This window comes from Sander lucioperca, chromosome 2 (assembly GCF_008315115.2).
Source record: "Sander lucioperca isolate FBNREF2018 chromosome 2, SLUC_FBN_1.2, whole genome shotgun sequence".
In the NCBI taxonomy this organism is placed as follows: domain Eukaryota; kingdom Metazoa; phylum Chordata; class Actinopteri; order Perciformes; family Percidae; genus Sander; species Sander lucioperca.
Window position 1 is genome coordinate 27,492,488 of NC_050174.1, and position 12,081 is coordinate 27,504,568.

General features: G+C 41.2%; 1 protein-coding gene across 2 annotated transcripts in view; it reads left to right on the forward strand.

The window, feature by feature from the left end:
* The first annotated feature begins 4,521 nt into the window (after positions 1-4,521).
* The window catches only part of apba1a (amyloid beta (A4) precursor protein-binding, family A, member 1a), a 42,713-nt gene continuing 35,153 nt past the window's right edge, over positions 4,522-12,081 (forward strand). For both annotated transcript variants that reach the window (XM_031300458.2, XM_031300459.2), the window contains exon 1: positions 4,522-4,635. The gene's annotated coding sequence lies outside the window, so the exon portion shown is untranslated. The remainder of the gene's footprint in view (positions 4,636-12,081) is intronic.

Sequence of the window (12,081 nt, forward strand, 5' to 3'; positions counted from 1 at the left end):
TTGGCTCATTCTTGAAGACAAAATGGTGGATTTGAGGAGACTGAAAATTCTGCTTTTGTTTTCAGTGGCCACTGTGCACAGGCTGGCTAGCCAAAATGGCCTAGCTCCCCATTACACTGTCTCCATGTTCTTCCATGTAACCCTTTGCTTCTCTTAGAAACTACAGTGTCAGAGTTATGAAGTAAAGATGCTCTATCACCTCAAATCACTGTGTACAGGACCATAGATAATCTTGAAACTAGTATTTTTGGGCCATGTATTCTTTTGGCTTGTTCATCAAGAACGTGTGCATATCAGAACTGTATGTGTGTGTGGGGGGGGGAGGGATTTTACCAACCTTGCACACCTAGAACACAAACTTTGAATACAAGACTATCTATGCAGATTTTTTTTTTTTAAAGGTTCAACAAGCTTTTAAAAAGAATAATGTAGCTTCTGTTTTTCTAATTTATTCTTCTGTTTTTTTCAGTGGAGGCTGTGTCCTTCATGAATAATTCCTAGCATCTCATTAATTTTCTATTTATTTATAGAATCTTATCTTGACTTTCAGTGTTTTGTCGTGTGTGTGGGTGTGTGTGTGAAAATATGAATGAATAAATAAATGGTTGGTTCAGAATTTTGGACAGAGGACCTCATTTCCATGTTAGCCAGTGTGTTATTTATCAGTGGAGACAGTCCTTCCAGTTGCAGAGTTAGCTGGTGCTAGGCTAGCGCAAGTCAACAGTATCTGCTAGCCTGCCACTAAAAACAGTCTTATCCACTCCACAGTACACCCGAGGCAAATAAATTATAACGCCAGACTATCGATGTAAATGTCTGTGTTGATAGAATAATGTTAGAAATAAAACTACCCTTGCATCGCATTGTAATAGTTCTACTTTGTTCCCTGTAGTTGGTAGCATAGGCTACAGCAGCGGCGGAGTGATATTACTTAGGCTACTGAGAAAGCCGGTTTCCATGACAATCACACAAGTTTATTTACCTGCTGCTGCAATTTGCATGTAAACTGTCCGAGCTTACATGACTTTTCTGTCAGCAATTATCTAAAGTTAGCGGTTAGCCCAGCCAGGTATCTACCAAGAGTGTAGCTATAACATTAGCTAACGTTGTCACTCTCCACAATGCATTGAACTGTAACGTTATCTCCACTAACGTTGTCAGCCTCAATCTATCAGTAACAGCTAGGCTAACGTTATGAAAGGGGCTATCTTTATTAGCTAGAGTAGCCTACCAAAAGTTATTACCTGTTCATCAGTAGCTGTTGGTGCATCTGGAAAGATAGATGGAACCGCATTCGTTGTCAGTGACTTATGGTCCTTTAGATTGAGGGGGTTTTCAAAGTGGTCTGGTCTAAAATGATCACTACACATTTGCCACTTAGTAGAGTCTCCGCCAGTGTCTTGCTGTCCAAGCCAGCAGCAGGAAGCCACTGGTTCCTTTCTGGATCTCCCAATGGAAATTTGTGGAAACTTTGGTGCCCACCTGTAGCGTTTATTTTTACAATGTCTAAATGCACACTGAATCACCATGTTGCCTAGTCCTTAGTTTCCAATCCAATGCTTCAATATCACTGTACTAAGCTACTACTACTAGGTGTCCCGACTGAAGTGCGCTTCTCTGTTTACTTTTTGGCGCAGTACTACTAACCGGAGCAAAGTCAAATTCCACTGCTGAGAAATTAGTCCCTCAAAATGTAATGCGATCATTGAGATGCAAGGGTAGTTTTATTTCTAACATTATTCTATCAACACAGACATTTACATTGATAGTCTGGTGTTATAATTGATTTGCCTCGGGTGTACTGTGGAGTGGATAAGACTGTTTTTAATGGCAGGCTAGCAGATACTGTTGACTTGCGCTAGCCTAGCACCAGCTAACTCTGCAACTGGAAGGACTGGATGAAAAGTGATGAACGGTTTCCACTGATAAATAACACACTGGCTAACATGGAAATGAGGTCCTATGTCCAAAATTCTGAACCACCCTTTAATTCATGGCAATTCAAAGAAATTCCACACAGTTCCACAACAGAAAGAATGTGTTGAATCTTACATCCATTCATTGTTAGGAAGGTTACTTTGGAAATATAATTGCTTATTGTTATAAGTTAACCATTATAAATGTGGTTTGGATTACTTTATCAGTGCAAAGCAATTTCCTTTTAATTTGATTAGTAACTAATTGAATTACACATTTTACCTCAGTAATGCAACTAAATACAATTACATTAATTTTGTAATTGAATAACATAATTTCATTACACATAACTAGTCACTCCTCAACCCTGCGTACATTTTGTTCCACAATATAGATAATGATAAGCATTCTGGGAAATGGAGTCATGTTCCATCGTGTTCCACAAAATTACAATAAATCAAACTTAATTATTTGTTCTTTGACTAGAGCTTTTAACACTCATTGCTGGGGGAAAAGATTTCCTGTTAATGTAATCTGTACAAGGAGTTCAAACTAATATCATTTATAGAATATGTAATGCAATCATATCTGACATATTGTAAAGCTTCATTGTTAAACACTTCACTTAAATTATGTATATGAATTTCTTTGAATTTTTATTGAATTGCAATTCTGCTTCCTTTAATTCAAATTTGAATTGTAATTCTAGATCCTGTTTTTGACATTAATTCAAGAATTGAATTGGAATTTAGGAGTCATTCTCAATTCAATTCTGAATTGTGCACAAGCCGTGTGTGTGTGTGTGTGTGTGTGTGTGTGTGTGTCTCTGTCTCTGTCTCTCTGTGTGTGATTTGATGAACTACTGTGCTGATGTGGAAGACTTTAAAGGGGTCCAGTATTTTTTGACCTGGACCCTATTTTCTTATATCTGAGGACAGTTATGTTTTTTATTTGGTCAGTATTGAGTAAAAGCCCTGCAGCCTGTAGACATGAAAGTGGCTGAAATGGAACCCTTGGGGGCAATTACGCATTGCCAATGTCCGTCCGCTAAAAGTGCTGTTTTTGGTGCTGACAGGCTGAGATTATTCTCAGTGTCTGGCTAAGTTATGGAAAGGATCCCTACAGAGAAATAAAAAAAAATTCTTAAGTGTTTCGCTTTATCCGGTCTGTTTGTTATTGTGTCTCGCTCAGAGGGAGTCTCGTTCTGAAATCTCGCGTGATGTGACTTGTCGTAAGACAGTGGACAGAGTTGAAGAGCGGAGTCGGGGAGAGTGTCACTAAGGTGAACTTTGTTTTATCCAAGATTTTCAATGGCTATGCGTTTAGATGATTTCACAATGTGGATGAGTCAAATCACCCCCACGAGGTTTCAGAGAATTTCTGTAACTTTCCAAAAGCAACAATCCCACATTCACACCCACTCCCCTGGTGAGCCAGCTGTGTGGAGGTGAGAAAGGAGCCAGGATTTGAACTTCTCTCTCAAGCTCTTTTTTTTCCTTCTTTACACAACTATTTCTGTCACTATTTGTGTGAACAAATGAGTGCAACAACATGAATGTCTCCCAGTTGAGACTGTCTGAAAATTAGCTCTATTATCTCCATAATATTACAATGAAATCCTGTCCCCCTCTCTCTGACGGATCTCGAGTGTGGCTGTTCAGAACAGCTATAAACACTTTGGATTTCCGGCGTGGTGTTGACTTTTGTATTTGTAACGTGATTAGCTATAGTAGGTGTAAACATTACATTCAGTATTAAAGAAATAAGGTTCATAGGTATTGGTACAACATTAGTCTTTATTTAATTTACTTTTGTTTACAGTTCTTACCACAAAAGCTTTAATTTACCATCTTGCAAGTTGGGTTGGTCTTGCTGCAGCTGTTCATGTGGACGCACCGACAGTGTTGTTGTCATTACTTGGAATTCCTCATGGGGGAGACAGAAAATACACACTATAGCTTTAAATTTGAACAGCAAAACAGAAAAAAATGATTGTAAATAAACATGATTTAGTATTTTTCAATGTAGAAGATGATTTAAAATAACATTTAGAAACATGACAGAAAATGTGTTTGAACATTTGAACAAATAAATAATACATTCGTAAAACCTTTTTTGTAAAGCTATGTGAAATAATGTGAAATAAAACTACTGCGTGCACTCCAATAAATACAAAACTAAAAGGGGAATTTAACATAGGGGTATGTATAATTATGGCCCCTGTATTTTAAGGAAGAACATTTATTTATTTACAATACATTATTCATTCACAAAACAAATTGGTGTCCTTAAAAGGTCGGATTTTTCCTCATTTTTTTAATTAAGGCATTAAGATCAATTTCCAAAAGATGATTTTTTTTATTCCTCTTTTTAGTCAACTTGACCATGGGTATGAATACTTATGAGCAGCACTGTGTATATGTATATATATATATATATATATATATATATATATATATATATATATATATATATATATATATAACATTACATTCATAGTCTTGTTTGTATTGTTGAATCATATGGATTTTCATATTTCTGAAGCTTCTCAACCCTGCCACAGTGGACAGGCTGTTTGCTGTGTCCAATGATGATGCGACGGTGGCGGTGGGAGGAGGATGGCACACACACACACACACACAGACAGGGAAGATGGAGGATGGTGTGGCAGCGGCGGAGCGGACCTCCAACCTGCAGCAACATCGCTGCTGATAGCCGGTGAGTTGGCCTGTCGTCGGGCTCATTTAGCGGTCACTGTTCGCCGACAGCTTTCGGCACAACACAGCCGCTACAGAGCAGCTCTGAAACGGCTGTGTTGTGCTGTGAGCGCTGGGGACGGCGGGTTGTCGCCGCTCGGTTCGTTAACTGTTTAAGGAGTGGCTACAGGAAAAGATAACGGCACGTTTAGGATGAATTGCCATACCGGGATTCAGATGGAAGGAAACGCAATAACCTACTGGTTGTATGTAACGTTCCGAGGCTTTGTGCCGGCCGGGCTGAGGCGGGTGGACAGGAGTGAGATGGCCCATAGAGGCCCTGTTGTTGGCAGGTGCAGAGTCCCGGCAGGGCTAACAACACTCCAGTCAACACTCTGGCCTGGTTGAGTCTTTTCTTGATGCTTCCTGGCTTATGTTTCTGTTAAACCAGGAGTGGCTTCCATCACCTATGGTGCAGAAGCCAACACCAGAGCCTAGTTGTGCAGAGGCAGCCTGTCTGTGTGGCTGTGTTGTTGTTGACAGGGATGCTGCAGGTTCCTGGTTGTGCAGTCTGTCTGGGCTGCAGCACCTCATGCAACAGCGAAACCAGGTTTATCATGGCCTGGAGCCATACTGGAAAGTCCACATTCTGTCTTACAGTCCATCTGAAATCACATTTATTCATCCCCCTAGCCGTTAAAATGTGTCAACATGTTGTTGTTGTTGTTGTTGTTTTAAATGTATTGTTAATAGTATTTACATTAAATAAGGAAAAAAAGGTTTGGGGGAAATATCAGAAATGCTCATTTTCCCCTCAGCAGCTGGAGGGGCGTGGCATTAATTTTGATTGACAACAGCTGGCAGGCTGAGCCCCAGCAGGGGAAGAAGAAACAAGGTGCTGTAGCTTACAAGCCAGGTGGAAGTGTGTTGTTATAGTGGTGTTAGGCTCGCATTGCCAGACCTTCCTCCACAGCGCTGCACAGGAAGGTCTGTCTAGTCCACACAGCATTCTGGGATGTGAGAAAAACGTGCTCTGGTTTATTGGCATTTCTTTAAACCAATCAAAATCGTTTTGGGCGGCACTAAGCTCTGGACGGAGCCACGGTGCCACTGCTAAATAGTCTCAGGAAGGAACTTGTTTTGGTGGAACATGTGTACGTTCAAAAGTAGTTTTAGTCGTGCAACAGAAAACTCAGATTGGACAGATAGTCTAGCTAGCTGTCTGGATTTACCCTGCAGAGATCTGAGGAGCAGTTAACCATAGTCCTCAGAAATCCACCGGAGGTTAGAACGCCAACACAAAGGAAGAGGAAGGTGACGGACATCCGGCTGAAAATAATGACATCCGGCGGAATTTCCGTGGGCATCGCAGCAATCCCAGAAGTGGAAAGTCGAGGAAATAGTGTTGAAGAGAAAGAGTCATAACAACATCTAGACAGACAGAGAGAGAGATATTGGCAGGTATGTTACCCAACTTGGTACTTTTTAGGTTACCAACCAAATTTCATCCGTAATTTGAGTACTGATTCACGTTCAATCAATCTGTGCCAAATTTTGGTACCTGAGAATGCGTAAGCGCGATCTTCTCGGTCCTCTCTGCTTCTCATAGAGAGTGGGACTACATCGCCTCTGCTTGTTTGTTTAAGTGAGTCACAGCAATGGCGATAAAGCGCCCGCAAGTGTGGTTACACTCGCTGCCATATAAAATAATAGTGAGCTGATAGCTGACAGGCACAACAGCGTTCTCTATAGGGCTGAACGATTAATTGCATTTGCGATAATATCGCGATATGTTAAAATGCGATTTCCTAATTGCAAAGGCTGCGATTTGGTCACATGACTTGCGAGAGCAAATCAGTCTGCACTCCGCAGAGAAAGCATCAACTTAGCACGCTAACGCTACACTGTACCTTGAGCTGATTTCTGTCATTCAAACAACTCTGAGTTGTAGTTTAAAACTTTTACAGCCATTTTAATGAAATGAAGGCTTTTATTCTGGTTCGAGTCCATACATGCAGTTAATGGATACAGACACGCAGAACTGAAGGCTCGGTTGGCAACTATTAGCTAGCTCTGATTAGCGGTTAGCTCCGGTTAGCTCCGGTTAGCGGTTAGCTCCGTTATAAAGATATGAGTGGAGGAGCTGCCACTGAGAGGGGTAACAACCAGACTCTGATAAATGACGTTCGGGGAGCTTTCACAGCAGCGTGGCCGCGGTGTTTCAACAGTTTTATTAGTACAGTTAATCCCACGGCAAGAACACCAGCAACATGCTAACGTAACGATAGCCTCTCTGAACAAGTACACACGAGGGGGAGGGGCTGGAGGCAGCTCCTCTCTGTGTACTGTAAAAAAAAAATACACTGTTGTGTGTGTGTATACTATATTTTTACTTTTTTAACTGTCTAGTGTGTAATTGTGTGTTGTTCATACTATAAAATGATTTATTGTTTGTCTTTCTTGAATAATACAGAAGACAAAGCTTAAAAAAATAATCGAATCGCAATCGCAATATTTGGGAAAAAAATCGCAATTAGATTATTTTCAAAAATCGTTCAGCCCTAGTTCTCTATGCCCTGGTGTCTGATTGACAGGCACAACAGCGTTCTCTATGCCCTGGTGACTGACTGACAGGCTGGAGGTTGTATGTTTGTGTTGTGTGTAAAATGTTTTTTATCTGTAGTATTTCTTGTTCAGGTATTTATTTTTAGGTATTTTTAATGATAATGGTGGGTTCCTCTTACACACACTCAGGGTTTTTCTTCCTCTTTACTCCTGTGCATTTTTTTATGTTATTGTATTTTTTATGTTTTATTTGTATATGCACAAAGAACTATGTTCTAAACAAAATAGTTTAAGTAAATAGGATAAATAGGTTTGAGAGTGAAGTCCTGAAAAAGGTACTGTTGGGTGCCGGTATTGAATTCCAGCTACCGGTACCGGTTCAAATCTGAAAAGTACTGCAAAATGATGTTAGCATTGCACTTTTCCCCGCTGAATGCTTGTTTGGACGTGTGTTCCTGTTTGTACGTTGGATAAGAACGCTGTAGCAGGAAAGCTAAAGCGGGGTGTTGTTCGGAGTCTGTGGCTCTTGTGTTGTGTAGCAGGTTGCTGTCTGGCTTTTACGGCAGTTTCCAGTTTCAATTTTGGTTCTCACTCCTGGTCCCAGAGGTTAGGGACTCTCAGGTCTAGTCCTGGAGTAGAGCAGGGCAGCCTGCGGAGCTATACCTTCTATCAGCTGGTTAACTGTATTCAGCTGTCAGGTGACAGTCAGGAGCTGTGTTCAAAACTGTTCCCTCATTCACTCACTCACTATTCCCTATATAGTGTTTATTAAATAGCAAACTATATAGGAAACGATCAAATGAGATTTTCGGACACTTATTGAAAACGTTGCGTCAGTAGATGCGCCGGTTATGTGTGTGACGGAGGCGGGAGCGCCCAGCGTCATTAAAACAAACCCAAACTAAAATACTTCTAATACGTCCCTGAAACAGAGCGAGCACTCAGGAGAATAGGAAAGGTTGTATATTATATATGTTGCATGTTACATTTCCACTGTTTAGAAACCAAAGCCCGCTCCATCTTTCATTTTCAGTTTTTGGCGGCTGCTTCTGCTTCTTCTTCTCCTCCAGGAATACACGACCGCATTGCATTGTGGTATACGGGAGTAAAATGTAGGGTACATCGTGTGTACACTCAATTTAACTGTGCATTGTGGGTATTTTATAGTGGACTATATAGTGAATGAAACTAACCGCAAAGAATTCAAACACCACTACAAAATATCACACACAATTTATAGTTATATATACTATTTCTGTGATAGGGGACATTTTCAAACACAGCTAGGGTGTGTCTCAGATGTCGCTCACATTGATGACATGTCGACATGTCTTAGCAGGAGAAGCACAGGTGTAAATAGTCAAATTAAGGATGGCTGTCTCAGTTTCAGGGTCCTGGTATTGTGCATGCATGCTGGCTCACTGTCACTGTCATGGCTTACTGAGCTATCATCACTGTCATTAGTAACATCTGTGCTTTCTTACTTTGACAAGTCAACATTTCTGCTGTGAGAAAGGACTATTCAGTGAACCCTGGTCACCAGAGTCTGAGACCTGTCACACCAGCTTATGAACCACATGTCAACTACACATTAACTACACAATGTTCATATAAAACTTTAGTTGTGTCTTCTAAACTTTACTGTTTCTGAGAGTCCTGCCCCGTCATCCTTTAATAAAGAAATGTGTAGTTAAAATGAGGCTGCCCCAGTAAACACTAGGCTGAGACAATATACTTTTGTCCCGATTCGATTCTTTCCCGATTTTCATTTGTTGTGATTCTATAAGTATTGTTATTCGATAGTATTGGGATTATCTTTTTCTTCTTTAACAAAAACTAAAATTGAATGACACACTTCTAGAGACAATATATCATGAGACATTACTAAGAAGAATGACATCACATGTCAGTCAGTCAGTCTGACATTTATTGACTTTGTAAAGAAGAACATGACACGGATCTTCTGCTTTTTCTGCTTTGGCTCTGTTTTGATAGAAACAGATATGATGTAGTCGCTGTCGGTGGTACCATATAAACAGAACATATTCAGGTCAATCACTGGTAAAAATAAATACATACAAATATTGATTCTAGGGAAAAGAGTCCATTTTAAAAATTGTCGCAAAAAAATCACAATATATATACGATTTTGGATTTATTTTTCACCATATGATAAAGCAAACAAAGTGAAGTATTTTTTTAAACACTGCCATTATCAGAGTACACCAGTAATGAATGCCTTGTCCTTTATGTTCATTAAGTGCCCGATTTGGCGGGACTGCTTTGTTTCCACTTGGATTAAGTCCCTTTTTTTTGGCAAAATGGATCTTCCATTCCTAGTACTTAGGGTATCTCTTTCATCGAATTTAAGACCATTTGATTGTCCCTGGGGTCTCTGAACGAAGGGTGATACAGATGTTTGTACAGGTCTACCTGTTCATCCAGTCTACCTTTGAACTCATCGTTGGGAGATGTGTGCAGGGATGTACTGGGACAAAAATTCAGCCCAGAACTTTGGGATGGAGCAGCCTTTTAATTACTACTATACTACTATATATAATACTACATAATGTAATACAGATGTAAAACAATAAAAACCAGCCTTTGTGGTATGAAGAGAATCTGATGTTGCTAAAGACCTTAAACTCATGCTTTGCACACCGTCCTCAGTTTGCTGACTGAGAGCTACATCTGCAGGGTAAATGAAGTAGTATAAATGACATCAGTAACTTATAGATTATTATTATCAATAACTAACCATTGAAAAGGCCAGTACATTTTATGCAATAGTGCATGTTCTCTTAATTTCTGTTTTAAATCATTTAAAACAATCATGCAACTCTTTCCATATGTTTTTATTATTATTCATAAAACAAATGCCTATCCAGCCCTGCACACTGCACCTGTACCTTTCACTGTATCTTTGCTGGTTCCTGCTCCATACTCCTCCTGCCTGTCTACCTCTACCTCCTCCTCCTCCTCTCCCTTCTCCTACTCCTCTTCCTCCTCCTCCTCCTCCTCTCCCTTCTCCTCCTCCTCCTCCTCTCCCTTCTCCTCATTCTCCTCCTCCTCCTCCTCTCCCTTCTCATCCTCCTCTTCCTCCTCCTCCTCCTCCTCCTCCTCATTCTCCTCCTCCTCTCCCTTCTCCTCCTCCTCCTCCTCCTCCTCCTCTCCCTTCTCCTCATTCTCCTCCTCTCCCTTCTCCTCATTCTCCTCCTCTCCCTTCTCCTCATTCTCCTCCTCCTCCTCCTCTCCCTTCTCCTCATTCTCCTCCTCCTCTCCCTTCTCCTCATTCTCCTCCTCCTCCTCCTCCTCTCCCTTCTCCTCATTCTCCTCCTCCTCCTCCTCCTCTCCCTTCTCCTCATTCTCCTCCTCCTCTTCCTTCTCCTCCTCCTCCTCCTCCTCCTCTTCCTCCTCACCACCATGACTGGTATCGCTGTGTCACAGCATCACCTCCACTATAGTCACTGCATTTGACTAAAAACAATAGTAATAATAATACACTTTAATGATTATAATATTTAACTTTAATACTTTGCATGCTGTATTTACATACAAAGACAATAACAAAATAAAAGAGAAATACAATAAATTAAATTATAGGCCTATATTAATAAGTTATAAGGAAAATCATTGTTATGATAATAAATGCCGTAACTATTACCTCTTAAACCCGCTTTGACCTACTGCACACATATTATTGGCCAACATGGCCGATGCACCTGTCATGTCTCTGCTGCTGGGTCCTGGTCCTGGTTCTGGTCCTGGTCCTGCCTCATCAGTGCTCTCGCTGACAGTGGTATTAAAGGTGCCGTAGGTAGGATTGTGAAGATCCAGGACTTAGCCAAAAAATTTGAACATCGACATTTTTCAGTCCCTCCCCCCTTTCCGCTAAAGCCCAAACGGTCTCCTAAGACCCTCCCCCCACAAGGGAGAATGAATGCGTGTGCCTGAGCAGTGATTGACATGCAGTTAGACACCACCCCCCTGGCCCTGATTGGTGCCTCTGAACAGGGAGCGGTGGATTTTTTCAAATCTCACTCCAGGCTGTAGGTGGATTTTTTTAAAATGACCTGCTTCATGTAGTTCTACTGGAACATAGGGTCAGTTTCAGCAAATATGACAGAAAGATAGTTTTATAAGTCTTACCTACTGCACCTTTAACTTTGGCCTTTCCACCACGGAAAAGGTCGCTTCATTTTGCGCATTTAACCGCATCTTGGTCTAACTACACTTCTTTTGAACCTCAACTCCACAGTGCCGCCAATTCTTTTTCATCTTTACCACCATTTTTTCTTTTCGACATTTTCGGTTTTCTCTGTGATCATAACTTCAGGGAAGTAAGTTACTGTACCCGGCCTAGGTACAGATTTAACAAAACCCGGAGCAGTCCAAGTCGGTAGGCGTCGTTCGGCCGCTTGCATCCCCCCCAGTATTAAATTGGCCCAGTCTGACGGCTGGGCCAGAGCTCCGTTTTGTGTCGGCGGATGTGAGAGCCAGGCCAGCCCATGTCAATGCTGAGGGCTGTACTGTCACCTGTTAAAATACGTCCAACTGTAACTGACATCTAAAATTGAAATATGACCGTCAGCCGGCTCGGCCCATGGTAGACCGGCCGTTTGGGAAATCTCCCGAACCTCCCGATGGCCGTGGATGCGTGAACATGCACATTCAACGCAAGAGGCTTGATGATGTCACTTTTGGCTTACACCCGCTCCAGGGACAGTGTCGAGCATAAACGGGGCTCATTTTTGCCCTGTGGCCCCCGAGCAGGTTAATGATTCATACTGTTGTAGTTGTAATACAAATAATGATATATTGCTACTTACTGAATATTTTATGTCAGGTCCTAAAGTTCATGGCATTTATATTTCTAAAAACAACATAAAGCATCTCCCCCGAG